Source organism: Myotis brandtii, unplaced genomic scaffold, assembly GCF_000412655.1.
Source record: "Myotis brandtii unplaced genomic scaffold, ASM41265v1 scaffold194, whole genome shotgun sequence".
NCBI lineage: Eukaryota > Metazoa > Chordata > Mammalia > Chiroptera > Vespertilionidae > Myotis > Myotis brandtii.
Genome location: NW_005357232.1, coordinates 2,620,772 through 2,648,074, shown reverse-complemented (window position 1 = coordinate 2,648,074; position 27,303 = coordinate 2,620,772). Strand labels below are relative to the sequence as shown.

Below are 27,303 nucleotides of genomic sequence, written 5' to 3'. Positions count from 1 at the left end.
TGTGGAAATGAAGCATTAGTAGCTGGAGTGAAAAATTAAAGAGAACACTGAAAATGTTTTAACTCCCAATCGCTATTTTATCGCCCTAAGCAATGTAGAGCAACAAAACTCTTAAGGCAATAATTATTTTTGGCTTAATAATGTAGCCCTATATTAGGGCTTAAGCATAAATAAGGCAATGAGAAATTCCTGATGTAATATTCTTGGGAGACAGTCACCATTTGGAGATGGTCATGTTCTGATGGGCAGCAGCAGAACAGAACATTATCCATGGACTGAGTGCTGGTCATGAGGTGAGACCATTGCAGGTGGTGTGCCTGTGGTTTAAATCATGTTTTATGACCCAACTTTGACACAGTTGAGCCACTTTTTACAATGAATCATTAACATTGCATCTTCTGTCAGTTATAACTACCTCCAGAAGTTACATCTGATGTTACATCTAACATCAGGAGGAAACATATCCAAGGGTTACAGAGAGTTAAACTATGTTTTAGAAAACAAACAAACAAAAAACTTGCCCAGCCGGTGTGACTCAGTGGTTGAGCATTGGCCCATGCACCAAGAAGTTGCTGGTTCAATTCCTGGTTAGAGCACATGCCCTGGTTGTGGCTCAATCCCCAGTAGGGGGTGTGCAGGAAGCAGCCAGTCGATATTTCTCTCTCATTGATGTTTCTATATCTCTCTCTCCCTTCCTCTCTAAAAATCAATAAAAACATTTAAAAATCTTCTTATAAGTACCACGCGCTAAACGATTGCGCCACTGGAGCCCCGACCTAAAAAACTTCTAACTTAGATGTCATTGCCTGTATAACGCCATGATTTTTCTTATGTTCTCAAATAAATTTGATAAAATTCACAAAGGGACATTACTGGTAACATGATCAGAGTCTAAGAGTGTCATGGGTAATAACTATCCTTAGAATTAGATACAGGGGCTGTGTAAAATATTCCTCCAGCTAAGTAGCATCTTGAATAAACCTACTTTTCTCCAAACTAGATGACAGGATAAAGCAGAATAGATAGAGGTAGTAAATAACCATTAAACAACTTAATTTATTTATTCTACCCATGATTTTTTGATTAGTCAAAGGCAAGTATGTCTCTGAACCTTGCCAAGCTTAGTTGACCTTGTTACTATCCTGTTAACTAGGCACAATTTGGAGCAAGGGATGCCTATAAATCTGTGAGATGTCTTAATTATGGGGTATCTTGAATATTAATTTCTATCTGAGATGGCTCTATGGTGAATGAGTCAGTCACCAATAATTATATAGCAGATCACATGGTTTGTTGTACTGGTAAAAGGAGAAATACATAAGTAAATACACTTATTTGTTCAATCAGTATTTATTTATTAAATACCTACCACCAGGTGCTTAGTAGTAGTTAATATGACAAACATGGTCCCTGCTCTCATGGAGCTTAGAGTAAAGTGAGGAGACGCTGCACACAACAGTATGTGATGAGTGATACAATAGAAGTCAGGGTGATTTACAAGCATAGCCGGGACCTTGATCTAGTTTAGGGTAACAAAAGATATCTCTCAAAAAGTGACATTTGAATTGGGGCTAGGCAGTGAGAACAGCATGTTTCAGCTGAAAGTATGTCAGGTTCTAGGGACTAAAAGGTGCTCAGGGTGACTGGAAGGGATACTAAAACTTCAGCAGTTGGGAAGTAGGCATAGATAGAGTCTTTTAAGTTAAAGTGTTTAGGCTTGTTGAAGGGATACTAAAACTTCAGCAGTTGGGAAGTAGGCACAGGATAGATAGAGTCTTTTAAGTTAAGGTGTTTAGGCTTGTTTTAGGACAGTGGTCAGCAAACTGCGGCTCGCGAGCCACATGCGGCTCTTTGGCCCCTTGAGTGTGGCCACGAAGTTTCAATCGCACTGTCGTGCGCGCCCGCAGGTGGTATTTTGTGGAAGAGCCACACTCAAGGGGCCGAAGAGCCGCATGTGGCTTGCGAGCCGCAGTTTGCTGACCACTGTTTTAGGATAATGAAAAATTATTGATGGGTTTTAATGGAGTTTCATGATCAGATTTGCATTTTATCAGGATCACTTCAAAAAGGATTACTCCAATGGCTATGTGGAGGGTAAATGCATTGGATAGGAGCAAGATTAGTGGCAAGGAGACTGACTAGGATGCTGTTTTAGCAAAATGTGTCAGAGATAAGAATGGCTTAGGGCGACAGTGGAGATGGGGATAAATGGATATCAAAGTGATAGCTGAGAAGGCAGATTGACAGGGCTTGGTCATTAATTGGATGAGACAGAAGAGTCAAAAAGATCCTTGGATTAAGGATTTGGGCTACATGAGTAGACACTGAAGGCAAGGAACATGGGGGAAAGCTGGGATAGGGAGATAAATAGGAAATAAGGACATGAGTTCACTTCTGAACATGATGCATTGGATGGCTTATGAGATACCAAATAAGTTGTTTATTAGAAAGTTAGATGAGCAAGTCCAAAGAAAAATATGAAGGTAACCAGTATATGGATGCTAATTGAAGCTCTGCAAGTCAATGCAGTTACCCAAAGTGGATAGAGTGAGAAAAGCATAGTGCCTATGACTAAGCCCTAGGGCAGTGATGGCGAACCTTTTGAGCTCGGCATGTCAGCATTTTGAAAAACCCTAACTTAACTCTGGTGCCGTGTCACATATAGAATTTTTTTGATATTTGCAACCATAGTAAAACAAAGACTTATATTTTTGATATTTATTTTATATATTTAAATGCCATTTAACAAAGAAAAATCAGCCAAAAAAATGAGTTCACGTGTCACCTCTGACACGCGTGTCATAGGTTCGCCATCACTGCCCTAGGAGAAGCATTGACATTTAAAAGATTTTTCTCAAAGTGATGATTTAAAGATAATATTAACCTAGCTGGTGTTGCTCAGTAGTTGAGCATTGACCTATAAACCAGGAGGTCATGGTTTGATTCCTGATCAGGGCACATGCCTGTGTTGTGGGCTCAATCCCCAGTGTGAGGCATTCAGGAGGCAGCCGATCAATGATTCTCTCTCATTATTGATGTTTCTTTCTCTCCCTTCCTCTCTCTGAAATCAATAAAATTATATTTTAAAGATACTAGTAATATTAGATGAAAACATGAAAAAAAATTTTTTTTTGAGAAAAAGAGGAAGGTTTGTGAACCCGAAAGTTTCCTTTCTTTTTTCAGAATTGATTTCCTTTTTACTTCCACCTCAAGTGAAGTCATACAGATTCTAAGTCGGACTCTTACGTTGTGGTTTAATTGGTTCTTGAACTCAAACCATCTTAAAACATGCAATAAAAAATGGGAAATAAAGGAAAACCAAAGCATGAAATTATCCATGCCTAAAACTTTTTGAATTCAGCGAATAATCAAAGCAATCATAAAAAGCAGGGCTGCCAACATTCAGTGATGACCAAAGAAGGACTTTGTTTTCTTTCCCCCTTTTTATTCCTGACTTCCAATATCTTTTCATTTAAAAAATCCTTTAGAGATAAGGATCTCTTTGTATTCTCTCTCCCATCTTGATCTCACAGGTGTGTGGCAGAAACCAAGAATAATGTCTCCCAACTTGCTCTTTAATGGGTTGGCTTGTGAAGGACTTTTGAATAAATGGCAAAACTGCTCTCCTTTTTTCATGTGGTCAAACCCATGTCCACAAACCTTGATCTTTGGTGTGATTTCAGTGGAACTCTTCCTCCTTCTTAAACACATGGTGGACCTATTCCTTAGCCTGACATATCATCCAATTTTGTTTCTGTTTTCCCCTCTGGGGATGATAACGGGGCTTGCATTCTTTTAGAAGTCTTGGACACCAAGAATGTTGAGGTCAGCCCAACTGGGGAAGTGAAGGAAAGAATGTCTGGTAACCCAGTGGCGAAACCTCGGGAGTGTGCTCCGTAAATGCCATTTTCTCCCTGTTTTATTTTTTTTCCTTTTGTATATTAACTACAAATAACCCACAGCCTTTAATAAGCTTCATAAGAAGCCACCAACAAATGTTTAAAGTATCTCAACAAGGTTTCCAAGAAAGTCCTGAATAAAATTGTTTTTGCATCATGACCAATATATCAGCTTTATTTTTTTACCCTCTGTCTCCTGTTGATGCAAAATTTACTGAAATCTCAAATCAAGAAACGTAGAAAAATAAATGGTTACACTTATTTCAGGTAATTTATTTTAAGTCAAATAAATGAATGCTTAGTCAGACAGAAAAAGATCAAGGAATGAGAGACTTGTATGACCTCCGAAGTAATTAGACGTTTATGTGTTTTATGGGCAACTCTCACTGAGTATAAAGAAATATCTTTCTTTTAAAAATTTCAAAAACATTTGTAAAATGTCTTTGGATTTAAATCCTTTTGATTTGTGAAGGAAATCAAAAGCCCAACGTAGTAGATTAGCATTGAGGATGTTGTTCCCAGCAAATTTTAATGCACTTTTTGTTTTTTGTGGTTTTTTTTTTCAAAACCTGTGGATTTACTGAACATTATATTAATACTCTCATTTGTATTTGGGCAACACACACATACTTACACATACACACATACATAAAAGTAAAAGTTCTTCCTTTCCCTTTAGGAAATATTTTTCATGCTAAGCAAAGATTGTGACTGACGTAAATAACCAGTGTTGGATGGTATGAGAAAGAACAATGCATGCATTTGAGTATTTTTATGGAGAGGTCTGCTCCTTATACACCTGGCTTTTCTTTTGAGACATATTTCCATAGACTGTGTCCCATGTTCTAAAATTCATTTGTTATTCATGCCATAGAGATTTTCATGGGTTTGTAGATTGTGCCTTGGTATATAACTTAGTGTGAAGATAGTCAAGTAAAGGAATAGACAAAGGGAAAGCAAAGCAATTCACTTGAAATCCAGAGACCTTTCCAATGCCGAAAAGTAAGTAAAAGCAGATGTTGTAAAGTTTAGAAAATCAAGACATTATTTTCCTGTTTCCATTGAATTTTTTTCTAAACACATTATAAATAAGCTTTGAAGTAATATAAAGTCCTCTGTTTTGTTGATAGCATCTTTTGTAAAAAACTTTATCAATGCTTGTTTAAGTTATAGACTAAATGATATCTCAGTTGGTAAAAGAACTGACTATATCTGCTGGCAAATACAATGCTACAATGCTGAAATTACTTACAATGTCTGAGTCACTTAGGTATCTATTTGATTAGATCTTTGGGGCTTAATGTTAAACAGCTCAAATGTTTTATGCTATAAGAATACAACACGAAACCTCAATATTTCATTATTCACACGCATTACACGTAATTTTATATTTGTGGATACTTTTTACTCAGCAATAGAGAGAACCTGCTTTATTAATCTTTAGAATTTTTCTGAAGATGGAGACCTGGGGATGTGAAAATAAGTCTATTTATGCCACACTCCTGCCTCTCCCCATTCTCTAAAGCCAGCTCAAAACTCTTACGACATGGCCTGTAGAAATGAAGGCTATTTAAAATGAACTTTCATTCTTTAGATTTGTTTCTAAAACTTAATATCTAAAAGAGCACAGGGGAGAGTACATTGCCAGAGAAAGGAGTTTGCTAGCTCAGGGAAGCTGCAGGACAGGTGCCCATCCTCATGCTCCCACTGGCCCTCATCATTTGGAGTCACTGAATGTCTTCCAGCTGTTAGAGAATGTCCCAGGCTCAAAACGGCATCCCTGCTGAGGACATTGTCAGGGTCTAAGCCAATTCTGGAAATGACTAGCTGCTAAAATATGGAACAAGGGAAATCAGTTCATATCAATGACATAAACCATCATCTGTCTGTTATTACATTCATTCAGTTGGGTCACATATGACTTAATAATCAAATTACCACTCTATATATCTTAAATCTGCATGTTCATTTGACCACCATGTGAACATGGGAAAACAAAGATAATCCAGGCTGTCTTTTCTTTATTTTATTTTCTTTTAAATATTTATTTTTGCGCATATAAGTAAAGTGCTTGTAAAAGTTTGAAAATTATGTAATATAGAAAGCTAAAGTCCCCAGTGGCGGTATCCGTCAATTCCTATCGCTTGACATACTTAGGTTGTTAACAGTTTGATGTGTATCAATTACTTCTTAATGATTAATGGAATTTTCTATTTTAATACTTTACTAATACAATTATAGACTTTTAAAATTAATCTAAATGAAAAATTATCTGGATCTATAAAAAATTTCAAAGGTATATAACATTTTAGTAGGGAAAAGTAAAGCAATCTGTTTTTTGTTTTGTTTTGTTTTGTTTTGTTTTTGTTATTTATGCTTTGAATACTTTCAAGTAGCATTTGAAATAGCTTACAATAAAAACCAGGGCAAAGGAAAACATGACCAAGAAGCATTCAGAAAGCATAAAAGAAAGAAAGGGGAAATATTCAGAGAAGAGGGGAAATGGTAAGTCAAGAAGTACTAGTGTTGGAAAGCTAGACCATTTGATATAAAACATTGCACAAAGTTTCAGAGTGGTCTTTGCACTTCTTACTGGGATGCAAAAGGAAATCAGGTTCTTTGAGAAGGATTTGCATAGGTAACTTTCATCTACAGTCAAAATATGATTTTCATAGGGTCCATGTAATTAACAATGCTGCTTTCAGGCAGGAGCAATGCCTCATATAACTCTTTGTTTACAGAACCTTGCTGTCCAAGAGCCCTAAGCACATTTGCTAGAACAATAAATGAATGAATTAGTGAATGAAGCAATGAGAGTATTTATAATGCATATGTGTTCTAACTATGATTGTTTCTTTTTTTAATTGTTTCTTATTATTGCCTCATTGCTGTTAAATTCAAGAACATGATGATCAGTTTGTTAGTTTTTTAAAAAACAAATATTATTTTGTGACACAGTTTTAGACACTATGACTACTAATGTGTGTAAGACAGTTGTGCCTTCATGGAGCTTATAATCTAGTGGGACAAATAGATAAGTAAAAAAAAGAAAAACAGGTACACTATGGAGAGATAATGGACAAGTTGAGGGTGCTGTGAGAGCCCTCGGGTACAGTAGCTGATGCAGACCAAGGAAACGGGAGAGTTACAGTCCTTTTTGGCCAAAGCAACTCTGCAGGGTGTGCACAGTGTCTGAGGTGTATAGCTTCCTGTGACCCGGCCGAAGAAGGGAAAACACTTGGATTCTTGAAGAGAGAGTGGTCTTCTTGACTGTTAGATTTTTCAAGCAGGACTTGACAATAGCAGAATGGTTAAAGTCTTTTTAGTCATTAAAAATTGAGGTTACCAGAAAGTATCTATGCATGAGGTATTCTTAGCTTTAGACTGAAGTAAAGATCCACACTAAGCATTAGATTACAGGTATTATTGTAAAATCTGATGCATGAGTCAGGTCCCAGCAGGAAATGTCACACTGAAAAGGAATAACTGCAGAGAGATGAATGGAAGAACTATTGACAGGTTGGGCAGATTTAAAAAGCCAACAAGGAACAGTGCAGCACCAAGGACTGGCCACAATGGGAAACAGTTACCACCCCTGGCCATGGCTGGAGTAGGAGGCTGGTTAGAGGAACTGGACTTTGACTAGAGCAGTGGTTCTCAACCTTCCTAATGCCGCGACCCTTTAATATAGTTCCTCATGTTGTGGTGACCCCCAATTTCATTGTTACAAATTGAACATAATTAAAGCATAGTGATTAATCACAAAAACAATATGTAATTATATATGTGTTTTCCGATGGTCTTAGGTGACCCCTGTGAAAGGGTCGTTCGACCCCCAAAGGGGTCGCGACCCACAGGTTGAGAACTGCTGCACTAGAGGAAAACAATTTGAAGCCATGCCTGGAGTGGATGGAGCTGGGTAAAAAATACTCAACCTTCTCCCTCTTCCTGCCTTTGAATTCTTCTAGGTACCTACAATTGATCCAACCCGTCTGGGAATCAGAGACAAAAGGGAAAGCAGTTGACAGAGTCTTTAGAAATTAGCCTCCAGGGAAGGAAGCCAGGCTGAGAGGTCAGAGAGTGGATCTGGAGGGGCAAATGAAGAGTATCTAGCCCAACTGAGGACCCTGGTTTCCAATTCCATCAATGGAAAGCATCCCATTTACATTCAATATTAGGTGCAAGTTGTATGTTATGAAACAGAAAATATCATAGTCAACCCTAGAAAAGAGCACCAAGTCATTAGACACAATTTTCTTTGTTGTAGAAAAGCATTTTCCTTGTTGCTATTTCGGAGGTGTTTGATTGTTGGCAACGCTACAGAAAGGGTTAAAGATTCATCCACTTGTTTTAAGTTGTGCGTATGGATTAATAGTTATTTCTGCTTTCCTTACTTTCTAGAGTAAGATGCTGTCTGACAGATTTGGACAGAGATGATCATTATTCCTAGGTCGATGAGGAGACTGATTCTAGAAAGGATCAAAGAACTGGATTTCTGGGCCTCTTTCAGAGGTTATTTGGACACTATTGATGTATTCCAAGAGTACAGAAGTCTAGAGAAATGATTAACTTCCATGGTCAACCAGCGAGCAGCGAGATCATAGGAGGCCTCTCTGGGTTTGCCAACTAAGACAAGTCAGCATTTTTTAGAGTGCACAGTGGCAGAGCATTTATCTAGGATACTGTGTTTCCAGAGCTTACAAGAGCCTTTTGGCTTTAGCAATGATACTGGCGGACAGCCTGTAGCAGGGGCAGGCTAGACTGGATGAACCTGGGAACCATCATCAAGGGTGACACTTTTCCCAGGACTAATATATCACATAAGAATATATGGTTTTTATTATTATTGTTATCATTTTGGGTAATTAACGTTAACTTATCTGATGGTGACTGTCTTATCTACACATGCAAGCATGGTTGAAAGGACTACTTTATAAGCAGTGATTATTGTAAACCTGTTAGACAGTTTCCTGATTTCTTGTTTTAAGTGATATTGCTAGAAGCTGTTCTTATGACACTTCCTCCTTTGTAGTCAACCAGAAGCCTTACCTTGAATAAATCCCTGCTTGTCACCTACTTCTAATTGTGTGGGAGACTCCTGACAGTAATGCACTTTCCCAAAATTCACTAATTGGAAGGTGCCTTTAGTACAGCCTAAGAATATTCTATATAATAAAGCCTAATATGCAAATTGTCCCCTTGGGAGTTCGACCGGGAGTTTGACTACTCGCTATGATGTGTGCTGACCACTAGGGCGCAGAACATGGCGGGTGTTGGCGATGTGGTGCTGGCAGTGGGTGGCAGTGGAGGTGCTGCTGGCCCCAATGGGCCCCAACAGAATGGGACTGTGACGGGATGGTGGAGCAGGTGAGCAGGTGGTGACAAGCGGGAGTCCAATTGCCCCCCCCCCCATTGCCCCGCAGACAGCGACGAGCAGTGGTGGTGGGGGGCGGGCCGCTGCCTGGCTCCAAGGCACTGAGGGAGCTGGGTTGGGGGCCCCTGGCCTGATCGATTGCCCTGCGGGCAGGATGGTGGAACAGGTGAGGGGGCGGTGCCAGGCCATGGCAGGGTACCAGGTGCGGTTGTGGGGCTGGGAGGCTGGGGGCTCGAGCTGGGGCCCGATCCCTGTCAGCCACCCCGAAGGAACCCACCCATGCATGAATTCGTGTACCAGGCTTCTAGTATGGAAATAAAACACTGGGTGCCTGGATGAAGAGTGCTGTCAAAATTTGAGATTGACCTTGGAAAAATATAATGAAAATGAAGACACGCCATTTCACAGATTTCAAGATACATTTTCTTGAAATTAGGGTGTATTTTATAATTGCGGTAGCCTTACAAATAATTAGCAGCATTTTTCTTCTTTAGTAGCACATGCAAACTATGGTACGTGTGATGATTGATGGCATCTTTGAGCAGTTAAAAAACTGAAACTTGAAAGGAGCTTTGTACTGGCACAGAACAGGCCTATAGATCAATGGAACAGAATGGAGAGCCCAGAAATAAACTCACATCTTTATGGTCATTTAATGTTTAACAAAGAAAGCAAGAACATACAATGGAGGTAAAGACAGTCTCTTTAATAAATGGTGTTGGAAAAATTGGACAGTTATATGCAAAAAATTGAAAATAGACCACCAACTTACATCATACACAAGAATAAACTCAAAATGGATTAAAGACCTAAATGTAAGTCATGAAAACATAAAAATCTTAGAAGAAAACATAGGCAGTAAAATCTTGGATATTTCGCATAGCAATGTTTTGCAGATATATTTTCTTGGGCAAGGAAAACATAAACAAATAGGACTACATCAAACTAAAAATCTTTTGCACAGCAAAGAAAACCATCAATGAAATGAAAAGGGTATCCACTGAATGAGGGAACATATTTGCCAATGATACATCCGATAAGGAGTTAATTTCCAAAATATAGAAAGAACTTATACTACTCAACACCAGGAAGGCAAATAACCCAATTACAAAATAAACAAAGGACCTGAATATAAACTTCTCCAAAGAGGACATACATATAGACATATCAAAAAAAATCTCAACATCACTAATCATCAGAGAGATGCAAATTAAAACCACAATGAGATATCACGCCATGCCTGCTGGAATGGCTACCATCAATAAATCAACAAACAAGTGTTGACGAAGATGTAGAGAAAAGGGAACCTTCTTGCACTGTTGGTAAGAGTGCAGACTGGTGCAGACACTGTGGAAATCCATATGGAGTTACCTCAAAGAATTATAAATGGAACTGCCTTTTGATCCAGTGTTCTCACTTCTGGAAATATATCTGAAGGAACCCAAAACACTAATTTGAAAGAATATATGAAACCCTATGTTCATTGCAGCAATATTTGCAATAGCCACGATCTGAAAACAGCCCAAGTGCCCATCAGTAAGTGAGTGGATAAAGAAGCTGTGGTATATTTATACAATGGAATATTATGTGACCATAAAAAGGAAGGAACTTTTATCCTTTGAAACAGCATGGATGGACCTGGAGATTATTATGCTATGTGAAATAAGTCACTTAGAGAAAGACAAATACTATATGATTTCACTCATATGTGGGATCGAATGAACAAAATAAACCGACGAACAAAATAGAAAGAGACATGGATACATGGAACAGACTGATAGCTGTCAGAGGGGCGGGAGGTTAGGGGGCTGGATGAAAGAAGGTGAAGGGATTAAACTGAAAAACATATATACATAACACATAGACACAGATGACAGTGATAGCCACATGGGAAGGGGGTGGGGGAATAGGTGGAGGTGGGCAAAGCGGGTAAATGGGGCCGGAGATTTTGCTTGGGGCAATAGACGCACAATGCAGTGTTCAGTGATGGTTTGTTGAGTTGTGCACTTGAAACCTGTACGATTTTGTGAACCAATGTCACCCCAATAAATTCAATAGAAAATAAAAATTAAAAGGTGAGATTAAAAAGAGAAAGAAATATAATTTGAAATATAATTCAGGTATTTCTCTATCTTGATTGGCCAGAATATACCTTTAGAACTAGAATATAACTCAAGAAAACTAAATCCTAGTTAATTTCTAGTTAACCTGGTAGTAATTTTGTAATGATTACCAAAAATACTGTATTAAAAGACATTCTGAAGCTACATTCTGGCTCAGGGCTTATTCCATTTATAAAGTAGATCTTTAATGGGTAGGAAATAGAAAAGTGTCTGCATGTGACTGAGACATTTATCTTCTTTCTTATAAAGAAATTGAAAAGGAATTGTGTGCATGTAGTTTATATTAAAAAGGGAATTGGAACTTGATAACTTGTAACTATTGAGCACTGCCTGGGTCTCTGAAAAAGTGTCTGATGGATCCAAGTTGTCTGGTAATGATCCTGATGTATTGTATTCTGAGGTAGGATTAATCTAGCATGTTTTTTATTTCATCAATACCATGTAAACATCTTTGCTTTGTTTCTATACTTGCCAAGAAACCTTCTAAATTAGCTTTCCAGGGGATTTATGCCCTTGAACGTCTATTGGTTGTTTTAAAAGTGGGTAATCACTTTGGAATGTGGCTTAATGTAATTGTAAATGGACAAATATCCTAGTATCTTTTCTTTTCCCCTTTGTATGGTCACTGTCCTTTAGCCTGTCTTACAAAATTATTTGAAAATTCTGCTTTCAAAAAAAACCCTCTTGCTATTTCAATGTCTTGTGTGAAGAGGCCTTACCCTGGCAAAACTGATGTGACAGCTTGGGCAGTGAGGAAGGCCGCCCAGGATTAAGAGGAGGTGAACCTGACAAGGGCAACTGGCTTCTCACCTCTACACCCCGTCTTCACTGACAAGCACCATTTCACCCAAAGCCCTTCTTGATTCCGGTGTATGTGGTGCTTCCACAAGTATCTTAATCATTTCCAGGCTCGCTTAGAAATTGTTTTAGAATAAACAACCTCTCTTTGTACCTTGCTATGTACCAGGAACATAGTGTGCAGTTCTGGTCAGCAATCCTCAATGAAGACATGATTAAAGTGAAAGGAACCAGAGAAAGTTCACTAACATGGGCAAAAGAATAGGCTTCTATATTGATTAATTAGCTTACATTGGTGAATTCATTCATTAAATTTGTTCTGAGTGTAGCATAAAATGAGAAGGGCTCTATTTACAAAGGAAGAAGGCTAAGAAAGGGGATATGATTAAAATCCAGGAAATTATGAAAACTATGCTTTCTTATTTATTGAATCCTGGCATACTAGAATTCAGGAGAGTCTCAGAAGCTTAAAAGAGATCTACAATGAATAGGAACTTGTGGAATGCATTATCCCAGGATGTGGTGCAGATTGAAAATATACATAGATGTATTAAAAGTTTAGATAAGCTCATGAATAACAGATTGGGGAAACAATGACACTTTGGGCTATTTCCACAACTCTTGAGGGAGATCAGACTTATTCTTCCACTACATGTCCCTTGGTGTGCCCATCAAAGAATGAATATCATGGTGACTGGGCCAGTGTTAGGATATATTTTAGAGTCTGATTAGACAGGTAAGACAACTGCCAAAATGTAGGGGAGAAACTGGGCTCATTGAATTATCTAGGTTCCAAAGACTAAGGCACCAGTGATGGAAAGTTATGAAAGGCTATATACTTTTTACACCAGGAGCAGCTAATCTTTGTTATCAGAGAAGCAAGCAATAATATGCATATGTTGAACAGCCAGAATTAGGGGTCATGTAACCGTCTCTTTCATAGACCACCATGTTGCTTGTATCAAGCACTTTTTTAAAAAGAGAACCAAGGTTTTGTCTGCAATTAATGCATAATAAATGAGACCCAGCCATATACTACATAAAAAAAGAAATAAAAGTTTCCTTTAAGCTATATCCTTTTAAAATGTTCCTGGAAAAAGGGCCTCTATTCTTTTATTTAAAACAACATTGGAAATGTGGTAGAAATATTTTTGTAGGAAATTTTTTTACAAATAAATTTTATTGGCATTCTTTGTTGTCTCTCCCAGTATGAATTAATTCCTTACATGATTTACTTCTGTTTTCAACGAAGAAGGCTGAAACTAATTTAAATTAAAACAGCCTGCATTTCTCTTAGAATGCATGTGGTACTGTTTCTCACCTTCTGTCTTCACTGATGATAATATATTTTTCTTTCACCAATTTGCTAGCATGGTTTTTTTTTTTTTGCTAGCATGTTTTAAAAGGACATCTCCACATGTGCTTCAAAACATATAGTTGTACACACATGAGGGACAGAGGCATATAAAAATTATGAGACCATAATCTATTATTACAACAGATATTATATAATGCATCACAACCAGGTTATGCTCTCAGGACTTCATCTTATAAGATGGTGGGAGCAGATGGGTGCTCTTAAAAACCATACCCCTAGATCTGAGAAAGTATCAACTATCATACATATATATTATATAGTTAAGTATCAAAAATAGTAATAAGAGCAGTACCTTATGATTTTTCTTTCTTTCTTTCTTTCTTTTTTAGAAGACTTGAATTGCTTTATTTAGCTCCTAATGTTTGGGAATCGTAAGAATTATAAGATTTTATAAAATCATGGTGAGAGACCTTTTTCTGCCATATTATTTCCTTATGATCTTCTTTGTCTTTTACATGAGATATACATATTAGGTGTTAATAAGAAGTCAAGGCTTGGACAATATATTCTTCAACTGAACAGGCGAATAAATTAGGTGGAATATTAACATCTAGAAGCGTTTTTCCAGACAAGTAACTAAAATGGGTTTAAACCAATTAACACAATTAAACCACATCCAGACTTTGATATTAGCCCAGCTAGAGTGGTCCAGTTGGTTGGAGCTTCGTCCTGTGCACCAAAGCGTTGCGGGTTCAATTCCTGATCAGGGCACATACCTGGGTTGCAGGTTAGGTCCCTGGTCAGGACGTGTATGCAAGGCAACCGATGATCGATGTTTCTCTCTCTCTCTCTCTCTCTCTCTCCCTCCCTCTCTCCCCCCCCCCTCTCTCTCTTTCTAAGCATGTCCTCAGGTGAGAATTTAAAAAATATTTGATACTAAATGATTTCTATATATGTGATACAATTACACATGATGTATTAGTATCAAAGAATGCAACCAAAACAGAGATGGCAAAAATATAACTCTAAAACATTCATTTAATTAAAACCTACTACAAGTAAAATCATCAGACTTTAATTTGTTATACTGCTTTGACAGTTTAAGCACTCCATTACACATTATTTAATTTGACACACCAAAGAACTGTGTGTAAATTAGCACTCACATTTTATAGACAAGGATATTGGTCTCAGAGAAAGCACTTTATCAACATCACACACAAAAAAATCTTTTTTAAAAAAAAACCTCGCCCAAGAATATTTTTCTATTGAATTTTAGAGAGAGTGGAAGGGAGGGAGAAGGAGAGGATAGAGAGAGAAACATCAACATTAGAGAGACACACCAATTGGTTGCCTCCTGCACTTGCCCTGACCAGGGCTGGGGATGAACCTAAAACCAAGGTATATGCCCTTGACTGGGAATTGAACCCGAGATCCTTTGGTCCGCTGGTCAATGCTCTGACTACTGAGGAAACTGGCCAGGCCCACAAAAATGTTTTAATTAGCCTCCCTTTCTTCAGACTTTTCTCAAGTTTACCAGTTACCACATGGCTGCAAGAGTGCCATTTCTTCTGCTTAAAATCCTTTGAAAACTCCTCATTGCCTATATATTCACGTTTACAATGTGGTGACTTATGAGCCCTTTACTCACTGTACCTGCCCATGTTCAAATCCAGGGGTTGGAAAACTTTTCCTGTGAGGCACCAGATAACAAATATTTTAGTCTTCATGGTCTAAACATCTGCCAAAGTTATACAACTGTTGTTGTATCATGAAAGCAGTCATAGACAATATGCAAACAAATGGGCATGACTGTGTTTCAATAAGGCTTTATTTACAAAAAAAGTGATAGGCTAGATTTGGCCTACAGGCCAGTTTTGCTAACCCTTCATTGTGTACAAGTCAATCCCTTAGAATATGGGAAGAAAATATCAAAAGTTCTATTTATATTTTGTTTTTAATCCCATCCTCTTGAATTTTGTTTTTTTTGTACATATTTTATAATAAACCTAGTATATTCATTAAATCTGTATATTCAGAGTGCATGCTTAATTTTATTTTTTACTGATAGGATTTGCATTTGATAAGAATGAGAAACTAACTTTCTGCTCCATTGACCCATGCCAAAGCTCCTGGTAATTCTCAGCACACACCAGACTGATTTCTACCTCTTTGCTTTTATTCATGCTGTCTTCTCATGTGGTTAGCATGCTGTTTGCTGTTATTCATTCTTGTACTTCAGACTTTCATCTGGAATCCTTTTCCTTCTTCTTGAAGTATAAAATTTTTAAATTCCTTTAGTTAGGGTCCACTAAAAGAAAAATCTCTTTATTTGTCTGAAAACATCTTTATAATAAAGATACCTTTGCTGGGTATAGAATTATAGGTTGGTCTTGTTTTTTTCTCAGCACATTGAAGATATAATTCCACTTTCTTTTGGCTTTCATTGTTTTTCTGAAGTCAGTTGTCAAACTACTGCTATATTGGAGGTAATCTATTCTTTTTTTGTCTGGCTGCTCTCAGGTTGTCTTTTGCTATAATTTTGTTTTACTGTAATGCTTCATCCAGTGCATTTCATTTTATTTTTCTGATCAAGATTTATTCATTTATGAATTTGGATTGGTATCTTGTATCAGTTCTAAAAATTTTTTAGAACTGAACAAATTTTACCTCTTCAAATTTTGTCTCTGCTCCTGACTCATTTTTTTCTCCTTGCCTTCGGGGACTCCAGTTAAACATATGTTAGCTCTCATTCCTTATTCCATGTATTGTAACCTTGTGATTAGATTCAGGTTATTAATTCTTGCCAAAAATACTGCATCAGTGAGTGATACTGTGTCTTTCTCAGGGTTTCATATCTGGAGATAGTGATATTAATTTTGATCAGTCAATTTATTATTATTATTTTTTTGTTAATCCTCACCTGAGGATATTTTTCCATTGATTTTTAGAGAGAGTGGAAGGGAGAGGGAGAGACAGAGAGAAACATTGATGTGAGAGAGGCACATCCATTGGTTGCCTCCTGCATACACCCAGACCAGGGCCAGGGGACCTGCAACCAAGGTACATGCCCTCGACTGGAATTGAACCCAGAACCCTTCAGTCCACAGGCCGATGTTCTATGCACTGAGCCAAACTGGCTATGGGTTGATCAGTCAATTTATCCAATTTCTCCACAGTAAATTACTGAATCCCCTGCAACTAATAAACAGTTTGTGTGATAATACTTTAAAATCATAAAAATATCCTGCTCTTGGGAGAGAGGAATGGGTATTTATTGTTCAAAGGGTATAAAGTTTTAGTTATACAAGAATAAGTTCTCAAGATCTGTAAATATTGTGCCTATAATTAACAATACTGTATTATGCACTTAAAAATTTATTAAGAGGGTAGGTCTCAGATCATATTCTTATCTTAATTTAAAACAAAGTAATCCAGCCAGCATGGCTCAGTGGTGGAGCATCGACCTATGAACCAGGAGATCACTGTTCGATTCCTGGTCAGGCAAATGCCTGGGTTGCGGGCGCAATCCCCAGTGTGGGGCCTGCAGGAGGCAACTGATCAATAATTCTCTCTCATCATTGATGTCTCTATCTCTCTGTCTCCCTCTCCCTTCCTCTCTGAAGTCAATTTAAAAAAAAGCCTATGTTACAAGATAATGAAATCAAGTAAATTAATTAGCTGTACATGCAAAACCAAACAAAAACAGCAAACTCCAATATCCTACTCCTTATAAAAATCTCACCCTAGACATAGCATTCAATGATAGCTCTTGCCTAATCTAATCTTTACTACAATAGTTGTAAAAGCTATCCATTTTTAAATTTTTTTATTTCTAAATGATATATTAAATTCTTTTATTTATTTAATTTATTTTATTGTTGAGAATATTACACATATTCCTTACTTTCTCCCCTTTGCCCCCCTCCACCCACCTCCCACACACCGCAGGCCTTCACCTGTCTATTGTCTGTGTCCATGGACTATACATATGTGCAGATACATTCTTTGATTAATCTCTTCCTGCTCTCCTTCCCATCTATCCTCTGAGATCTGTCAGTCTGTTTCATGCTTCCATGTCTATGGTCCTATTTTATTCCATAGATTTCACATGTAAGTGACATCATGTGATATTAGTCTTTCTCAGATTGGCTTATTTAATTTAACATAATAATCTCCAGGTCTATCCATGCTGTCTCAAAGGGTAAGAGTTCCTTCCTTTTTATGGCCACATAGTATTCCATTGTATCAGCTTTTTTATCCATTCATCTATTGATGGGCACTTGGTCTATTTCCATAACTTAGCTATTGTGAATAATGCTGCTATGAACATAGGGGTGCATATTCTCTTTTTGATTCGTGTTTCGGGATTCTTAAGATATATTCCTAGAAGGAGGTCACTGAGTCAAAAGGCAGTTCCATTTTTAATTTTTTGAGGAACCTCCATACTGTTTTTCACAGTGGCTGCACCAGTCTGCATTCTCACCAGCAGTGTACTAAGATTCCCTTTTCTCCAGACCTCATTGTGGTCTTAATTTACATCTCTCTGATGATTGGTGATGTTGAGCATTTTTTGATATGTCTTTTGGCCATCTGTATGCCCTCTTTGGAGAAGTGTCTATTTAGGTCCTTTGCCCATTTTTTAATTGGATTGTTTGTCTTCTTCTTGTTGAGTTGTATAAATTCTTTGCATATTTTGGAAATTAACCCCTTATCAGATGTGTCATTGGCAAATAAGTTCTCCCATACTATGGGTTCCCTTTGCATTTTGAAGATGATTTCTTTTGCTGGGAAGAAGCTTTTTTAGTTTGATGTAGTCCTACTTGTTTATTTTTTATTTGTTTCTCTTTCCCTAGGAGATGTATTAGCAAAAATTCTGCTATGTGAGATGTCTGAGATTTTACTGCCTATGCTTTCTTCCAGGATTTTTATGGTTCTGTGACTCACATTTAAGCCTTTTATCCATTTTGAATTCATTCTTGTGTATGGAGTAAGTTGGTGGTCTAGTTTCATTTTTTACATGTATTTATCCAATTTTCCCGACACCATTTATTGAAGAGACTGTCTTTACTCCATTGTATGTTCTTGCTTTCTTTGTCAAATATTAATTGACCATAATGACTGGGTTGATTTCTGGGGTCTCTGTTCTGTTCCTTTGATCTATATGCCTGTTCTTGTGCTAGTACCAGGATGTTTTGATTATAATGCCTTTGTAGTATAGTTGATATCCAGTATAGTGATCCCTCCAACTTTGTTTCTTTTTCTCAAGATTTCTGGGGCTATTTTTTGGTTCCATATAAATTTTTGGAATATTTGTTCTAGTTCTATGAAATATGTTGTTGGTATTTTAATAGGAATTGTGTTGAATCTATTGATTGCATGGACATTTTAAAATATATTTTTTATTGATTTTTAAAGAGGGAGGGAGAGAGAGAGAGAGAGAGAGAGAGAGAGAGAGAGAGAGATTGGCTGCCTCCTGCATGCCCCTTACTGGGGATTGAGCCCTCAGCCTGGACGTGTGCTCTTGACCAGAATCCAACTCGGGACCCTTTAGTCTAAAGGCTGACACTCTATCCACTGAGCCCAAACGGCATTTTAATGATGTTAATTCTTCCAATAGATGAACATAGTATATTCTTCCACTTGTTTGTATCTTCCTCTGTTTCTTTTTCAGTGTCCTGTAGTTTTCCAAGTATAGGTCTTTTACTTCCTTGGTTAAGTTTATTCCTAAGTATTTTATTTTTTGTTGTTGCAATGGTAAATGGGATTTTTTTTTAGTTTCTCTTTTTGAGAGTTCATTATTGATGTATAAAAATGCTGTCGGTTTTCAGATGTTAATTTTGTGTCCTGCTACTTTGCCTAATTCATTTATTAAATCTAGTATTATTTTGGTGGAGTCTTTAGGGTTTTCTATGTACAATATCATGTCATATGCAAATATATTCAATTATTTTTTAATTTGCTAAGGCACATTTTGATATTTTTTTCTTTCAAATTTTATCCCACTTTTTCTTTACTTCTTTAAATATAGTAAGAATGAATGTTTTATCATTTATGTACAGTGATTCACTACGTGAAGTCTTTGAAGATCTGTTTCTGCATTTTACTACTTCTGGTTCTTGCTAGGGTACCGTTTTAAAAAGTGATGGGAATTTGGTCTTCAGATTTACTCAAAGGACATCTTATGGTTACTCCTTCTCAGACACATTCTCCCCTAAGCTGCTCAGCAAAAACTAAAAATATACTTAGTCTCCTGAAGTATCAGGTGAGTTTATTTCTAATTCACTCTTTTCCTGAGGATATATCCCTTTGAGAAAAGAGTTTAATGTAGAAATCTTTTCAATTAGTCTCCTCACTTTGCAGGACCTGAGCTTTGATTTTTATTTCCCCTCACCCTGAGAGATCTACAAATGAAAGCTCAGTTACCTGACAAATGTCCTAGAACAAAAGCAACTCCAGAGCTCTGCTCATCTCTCTAAGCTCACGATGCACTTAGATTTTAGCCTAGTTATTTCATAGCTTCTTGTCAGTTTTTCAATGTTTTTAAGAAGTTTTTATACATTATACAACATTGTTGTTTTCAACGGGAAGACTAGTTTGAATAACCGAGGCTGCCATATTCCCTCATGCTATCATCTCTACATTGAGTGTTTTTCTCCACCTACTTTGTCTCTCAAACACCTCCTTAAGTTTCAAATCTGAGTTCATGAATCACCTCCTCCATAAAGACTTGTGTCCCCCAAGGTACAATAGATTATTCTCTTACTCTTGTTTGTTCCAGCATATATGTTGCTTTTTTTCCTTCTGTGTTGATTAAGGTATTACATATGTGTTCTTATCCCCCCATTGCCCCCCCCCCCCAGCTCATGTCTCCCCCTTACCCTCACCCTCCCCTACCTTCCCTCTGAGGCTTGACGGTCTGATCAGTGCTTCTCTGTCTCTGGATCTATTTTTGTTCATCAGTTTATGTTGTTCATTATATTCCACAAATGAGTGAGATCTTGTGATATTTATCTTTTCTGACTGTCTTGTTTCACTTAGCATAATGCTCTCCAGTTCCATCCATGCTGTTGCAAATGGTAAGAATTCCTTCTTTTTTTTACCACAGCGTAGTATTCCATTGTGTAGATGTACCACAGTTTTTTAATCCACTCATCTACTGATGGGCACTTAGGCTGTTTCCAAATCTTAGCTGTGGAAAATTGTGCTGCTATGAACACAGGAGTGCATATATCCTTTCTGATTAGTTTCTTGTGATATATTCCTAGAGGTGGGATCACTGGGTCAAATGGGAGTTCCTTTATTATGTGGTTTGTTTGTGTTGCCTTCCTCTCTGTGTCTTCTAAACCATAAGTTCTTAGATAGCAGGTACCATATTTATATATTTTTGTATCCCCAAGGCCTAGTATTGTGGTTGGCATATAATAGGCCCTTGATAGATGTCAAATGAATGAATGAAGGCAAATCCAATTTGCTGATTGACTGTATTCTTTGAGATCTGGTGTCTTATTTGTCTCTGTGACCCCAGTGTTTAGTTCAGCATCTGTCACATAGTAGGTGTCTAATAACTATTTGTCAACAGAACTTTCTTTCAACCTGGAATTAGATAGGGTAAGGGAAAGAATGACTAGTGCAGTATACAGGCCAGGGACCACAAGCAGGTTAATTCATAGAATGGGATGTTGGTGAAGGTGATAGCAATGGTAGTAGAAATACTGTGAGTCCTAAATGAATACAATCTGTTTGTTAACCAAATAGAAGCAAATTTTAATGTTTTGGTATTTATAATTCATAGTTGTTCAAAGATTCAGGCTAGGGAGGAGAATCCACAGAGAAGACATAGTTGAACCAACTCCAGAACTAGAAAAGGAAGGTGGTGACACTCAGTGGCACAATGGAGGTAGTTTCAGAAAAGTCCTTCTTTGGCTTGCATTCTGGTATTGGGATTTGGTTGTTGTGTGGGACCGTTGTGTGTTTTGAGCCACACATGACCTGATTCTTAGGGCAAGGCAAACTTCTTTTGGGTTAGTCATTGCATTGAGGGCTAAATTCTCTGAAGAGAAATTTTACTTCCACCAGGTCTGCTTTTAAGACTTTAGAATTCATCAATTTCTATCCTGACTCACTTGACTGCCCCTTTTCAATAAATGCCAGTCAAGCTGAAGTATCCACAAAGCCACAATATTGTTGCTCTTTGCCTTCCCTATACTTGTGTTCCCCAATTTGTGCCTTTGCTGTTATGTTTTCCCATTCTAGTATGAACCCTGTGTCTACTCAGGGTTCAAAGCCCAACTAAAAGTTCACCTCTGCTAAGATACCCTCTCTATTACTCCAACTCATTGACCAAACTCATAGAGCTTATCTAAACCCTCAACATTCTAAATTTGATCATATTCAATTTTGTCCTGCTTCTTAATTATTTCCCCATCTTGGATTTACTCCTCTTTCCTAATTTTGATTGTTGGTCCCTTAAATACTTTGTATTCACCCTGGTGGGCCATTGATCTAGTTATGGTACCCGTTATGCTCTCAGGAAATGCTTATTGATCTGTTGAGTACAGATAGAGTACAGTTCCCACACCTCTCTAATCATCCTGCCCCATATGTGCTAAAACCTTCAGAGAATTCTAGGAGTTGAATTGGAGTTCTCTTTGTTTTATTTTATAATCTTTGTTTTACAAATGCATGATAGATCATGGGATTTTCCCAGCTTCAGGCATTCTCAGACTTAAATCTCTGAGAGTGGCACAGCCAGAATTACAATCTGAGAATAATGGCTGCAATTTGGAACTTATTCTTTCTATGACTCTTCTGTGAGAACACAGGCATAGCATCATTTACTCTATAAGAGGTAAGTGGTATTGCTTTCCTTTCCTGACTTCCACTGCCTATAGAATTTGGTTTAAATCAACACATTGGTGAAAGTTATACCAATTGGATTTGTTTAATCCATATGTAGTTAAAATTAAAGAATCACCAAAACAAAGTATTTCATTACTTCTCTTCTGTTTACAGGTTCTTTTCAGTGTTTTATTTAGACTGTCACAGCTACTCTGTATATAGCAAAACCTATCAGTGGATTATTGTACGTGGGGTTGCTACAGGGGGGCCATGCTGTTCTGACCATTTTCCCATGGAAAGCTCTGCCAGCCCTTGCAGTGCCCTGGTGCTTGAAGTCTACTTTTGGAGGTGGCCTCCCCTTAGGCGGTCATTCTGAAGAGCCTTTCAAGAACCTGAAATGTTGCCATTGGAGCGTTTCCCAGAAGGAAATTGAACCACAATTTTTTGAAGTGCAGGGAACTCTCTACCAGGAGTATGTCATGTGTCTAGACATATTCTGATGTGTTTTTCATTACAATAATGCAATAACATGGGCTGCACCAAATGATAGGGTAAATTCATTAAGACTGTTTTCGTGTCCATTTCTTTCACAACACTCAGTGAACAGACACTCTGAAATAGGAACTACCTATGTGTAACATCTGCCCTCTTGCTTCCTTTCTCTTCTAATCTTTTGTACTTATTATTTCTCTCTTCCTATCTTTGTTCCTTACTTTTCTTCAAGTAGAGTAGAAAAGTACGATTTTATTAGCTCTACTATATTTTTCAGCTGATTAGAGAGAAAAAATCATCCTGAGCTAACTAATAAAGAGCCAGAAATTACCAATAAATCAGCAGTTGCATAAGGGAGGGGATGAAATTCAACTAAGGAAATTGGGATCTCTGCTGCCATGAAGGAAATAAATGAGACAGTGTAGAATCATTATAAAAAGACTGGGTGGTCTACAAGAAAGAGGGCAGATTGTGCAAACTGACATTTGAGGAATCAGCCTGCATGTTGTTGCTTGGGACCAGTGCTGTTCGTTGGTGTCATAGCAAAATGTGCTTTATTTGTAGAGCACTCAAGGAGCCCTGGCAGACAAGGGACTCTGAAATATAGTAGGGCTTAACCTCGTTGTCTCTGAGGTGTGCTTCCTATTTAGAATGGAAAATTCAGAGACCTTTACCATCAGAATCTGCCTGTAATCCCAGCTGGGTTGTGCCTGCTCCAGCAGGGATCACAGCCCACTTGCAGGGAGAGGGCTTTCCCTGCCAACCACTTGCATTCACTTCCTGGTGCAAACTTCAGTTCCAGGGGTGGCTACCACCCCTTACCAGCTTCAGTGTACAGCTAGAAAGAATGGCCCTGTTGGGCAAAACATCCCCTGGCTCAGGCTGCTCTCTGTGGGTTGGATTTCTGGTACCATTGTCTGAACTCACTGAACTTCCTGGCTTCTGGGCTCTGTCTTACTCCAGGATCCCTGTGCTTCTCCTCACCTTGTCCAACTTGCTGAATTCTACTCTCTGTTTTTATTTCTGACCACAAGTAACCATAATTGCCCATGTAGTTGTTTCATGTTTCTTTATGTTGGGGAACTTAGAGCCTCTATTCCTAGGTAGGACATGGACCAAATCTGACCTGTAGTTATGTTTTGTTTGCCACATGTAGGGTTCATTTGTATGGTGTGTGTGTGTGTGTGTGTGTGTGTGTGTGTGTGTGTGTGTGTTTTAATGGAATCAATTGCTAATATTTTAACAACTGGAAGATTTCGTATCAAAATCTAGATTTCTAATGTCCCATGAAAAACGGAAAGATTTGGCAAGCAAGGCCTGGATTGGCATATCAATTTCTCCCTTTAGTTCTTTATAGTTTCCACCATGCTCTGTTTTACTCATGGCTGTTGTTATTTTTTAATACAATAGAGATAAGAGAGAAGTGAAATATTTATTTTATTTCAGTCTCTGTAAATGTTTTCCTAACAAGATATCCTTTAGTCTTCTTAGCTGCCTGCTCCCTTTGAAAGAACTTGAATTTGTGACCACTTCGATCTTGCTGGTGTGGAGCTTGCTAGGTCTTGGCTCTAGGTTTGGATCCAGAATGGCTGCATGGTTCTCCTCTAGTTTTGATTGTACCCACTCCACCAGCATCACGTGGCTATCCCAGACTAGCTCATGGCCTTACCTTTGAATGGCAGTGTTGGAAGACGGCATTTCAGATGCCAGATTCCGTCCACATAGGACCCTGTTTATGCTTGTCAACTCTGTGAAGACTTTCATTATAGAAGATGATGCTTGCAGGGTGTCTTTGTGGTATTTTTCTCCCAGTGGTAAACACTCAGCATAACTATTCCTCATGTTTTTTTCTTTTGTGTGTGTGTGTGTGTTTGTTTGTTTTTTCTGATCATTTGCTTGTTTCAGTTAGCCTCTCTCTAATGAAATTATAGCTATTTTTAAAATTACAGTTCTAATTCATATAGCTCTATACATCATCTGAAAGCCCAGCCTAAAAATAATATGCCTTGTCTCAGAAGGAGGGGAAGAATAATTTGAGTGATAGAATATCACAGTAACATACTGAAAAGTACTGTCACATGATAATTAATCACAACGTAATAGTTAATAATGGAGACTCTGCAGCCAGCCTCTGGATTCATATTCTTACTCTGCCACTGTCTAGCTGAGTGTAACTGTGGACAAGTTACTTAACCTTTGACTCGGTTTCTTCATCTGTAAAATGGTGATGATAATAACAGTATATACTTCACAGGGGTGGTATAAGGGTTAAAAGCTATTTATAAAATGCCTGCAAGTTTATAGATGCTGGCTATTACTGTTTTTTTTTTTAACATTTCCTATGATTTAGGCTGTTGTGTTAGATGAAAAGATAAATAAGACACAATATTTACCCTGAAGAAGCACATGGTTAAATGTATGAGAAGACCCTTAAAGAATGACAGTAAACTATGAATATAACCTCAGAGGCATTCAAGTTATAATAGTGACAAGGAGGAAGGGACCCCTATCCGGAAAGGTCATAGAAAGCTTCATGGAGATGTTTAACCTTTCCTGAGTGAAGAATTATATAGAGAAGAATTTGAGGAAGAGGAAAGAGATCACCACCAGTTCAGATACCATTCACATCCATCTGATCTAGGAGTGCAAGGCCAACCAAGGCTCTCAGGAGCAGACGGACAATGGTGCCATTTTGTGCATTCCTCTGAGTAGAAAAGGACTGGTCTCCCAGACCAACTGTCAGCTCCTGCAAAACTTGTCGCATGGGATAGGTCCTCAAAAGAACTTGGTATGACTTTCAAACCTAATGTCCTGAAACCCAATCTGTATTTCATATATTGTTATAGTGCATGTCAGAGCTGCATCTATCTAGACCAGACAATGCTCTTCCTTTCTGGTCACAGAACAGAACCCATTTACCCTAAAACTGGAAAAGGCCTTTGATATTATCTGGTCCAATCCCTTCATCTTATACCTGAGAACATTGAAACTCATGGAGGAAAAATAACTTCTATAGAATGATTGATTACCATATATGACAGGTCTGGACCCAAAAGAGATGCCTTTATTATTTCATATTATTTCATGGAAATGATAAAAAGCAAAATAGCCACTGAAGTTCTTCTTTAACAGTTTTCTTTTTTAAAAATATTTCATATATATATATATATATTTATTGATTTTTTTTACAGAGAGGAAGGGAAAGGGATAGAGAGTTAGAAACATCGACCAGCTGCCTCTTGCATATTCCCTACTGGGGATGTGCCCGCAACCAAGGTACATGCCCTTGACCGGAATCGAACCTGGGACCTTTCAGTCCCCAGGCCGATGCTCTATCCACTGAGCCAAACCGGTTAGGGCTTCTTTAATAGTTTCATACACAGGTTGGTCAAATGAGTTGTATCTTTACCAAAGTGAAGTTTATCAAAAGAGTGAGGGTCACCCTAATGATAGTAGATATGAAAGCATTGTTAGGTGGTATGGACTGTGTTTTTCATTAATAAATGTCTGCATTTAATAAATTTTTGTTAAATTGATTTTAACGGATTTGATTGAACTGTATGAACATTTTATTTTAACAGATTTGATTGAACTGTATGAGTATTTTAGTAAATGTGGAGACTAATTTGCCATTGATATGCTTCATTCATTTTTTCCCAATTATTTAATAAAATTTTGAAAGTTTTGGACAAGTAGACTGTAGTTCTATGACTTGAATCTGAGAAAGTCTGGCTCTAGAATCTCATGAACAGATTCCAAATTCAAAATTACATGGATATGATCATTGCCGCATGGGCAGAAAGCTGTTCATATGCCAAATGTAAAAATGAAAACCATTCCAGGGCCTATGAGGTTTGGGCTGGAGGTTCATCTGTGCAATATGTGTGGGTATCTGGGTTCTTGACATTAATTTGTTAAGATATTATTAGTGCTCTAGATCTCAATATGCATATGTTGTTAAAATGAAAAATGCACTCAAAACACCGAACCGAATGAAGTGTCCACTGACAAGATAGAGCTAAAAATCCAGGAATAAACTATTTTACCAAAGAGAAGCTTTTACTTGTATGAAAACTCAAAGTAACATAAAACAAAAAGTGACAACAGTGTAATTTATCAGTAGAGAGAATAAAAGAGAATAACATTGGGTTTACTTCCAATTGTACATAAATATTCACTAGACGCAGTCAATGTGTAAGCCTTTTATTTTCAAAGGACTGTTATATTTTATCTTATAGTTGTTAAATGTCTGTTGATTTAACTGGGAGAATTTCACAAGCTTTTCAGATCCGGTAACTTTTTGGCTGAGGGTATGAAAATGGAACTAGAAAAATCAAAGGAAATTGCACAGTTCACTATGGAAGTTCTTCATTTATAACAATTTGTCCTTTTTGTAGCTGAACTTGCTAAAATTTCCCTAACTTAAATTTATCATAAAATTGATTGGTCAAAGAAAAA

The 27,303-nt window shown here is 37.6% G+C and overlaps 1 protein-coding gene across 2 annotated transcripts in view; it reads left to right on the top strand.

The window, feature by feature from the left end:
• The window catches only part of SLC25A21 (solute carrier family 25 (mitochondrial oxoadipate carrier), member 21), a 541,855-nt gene that overhangs the window by 94,692 nt on the left and 419,860 nt on the right, over positions 1-27,303 (top strand). The gene's annotated exons all lie outside the window — the stretch shown is intronic.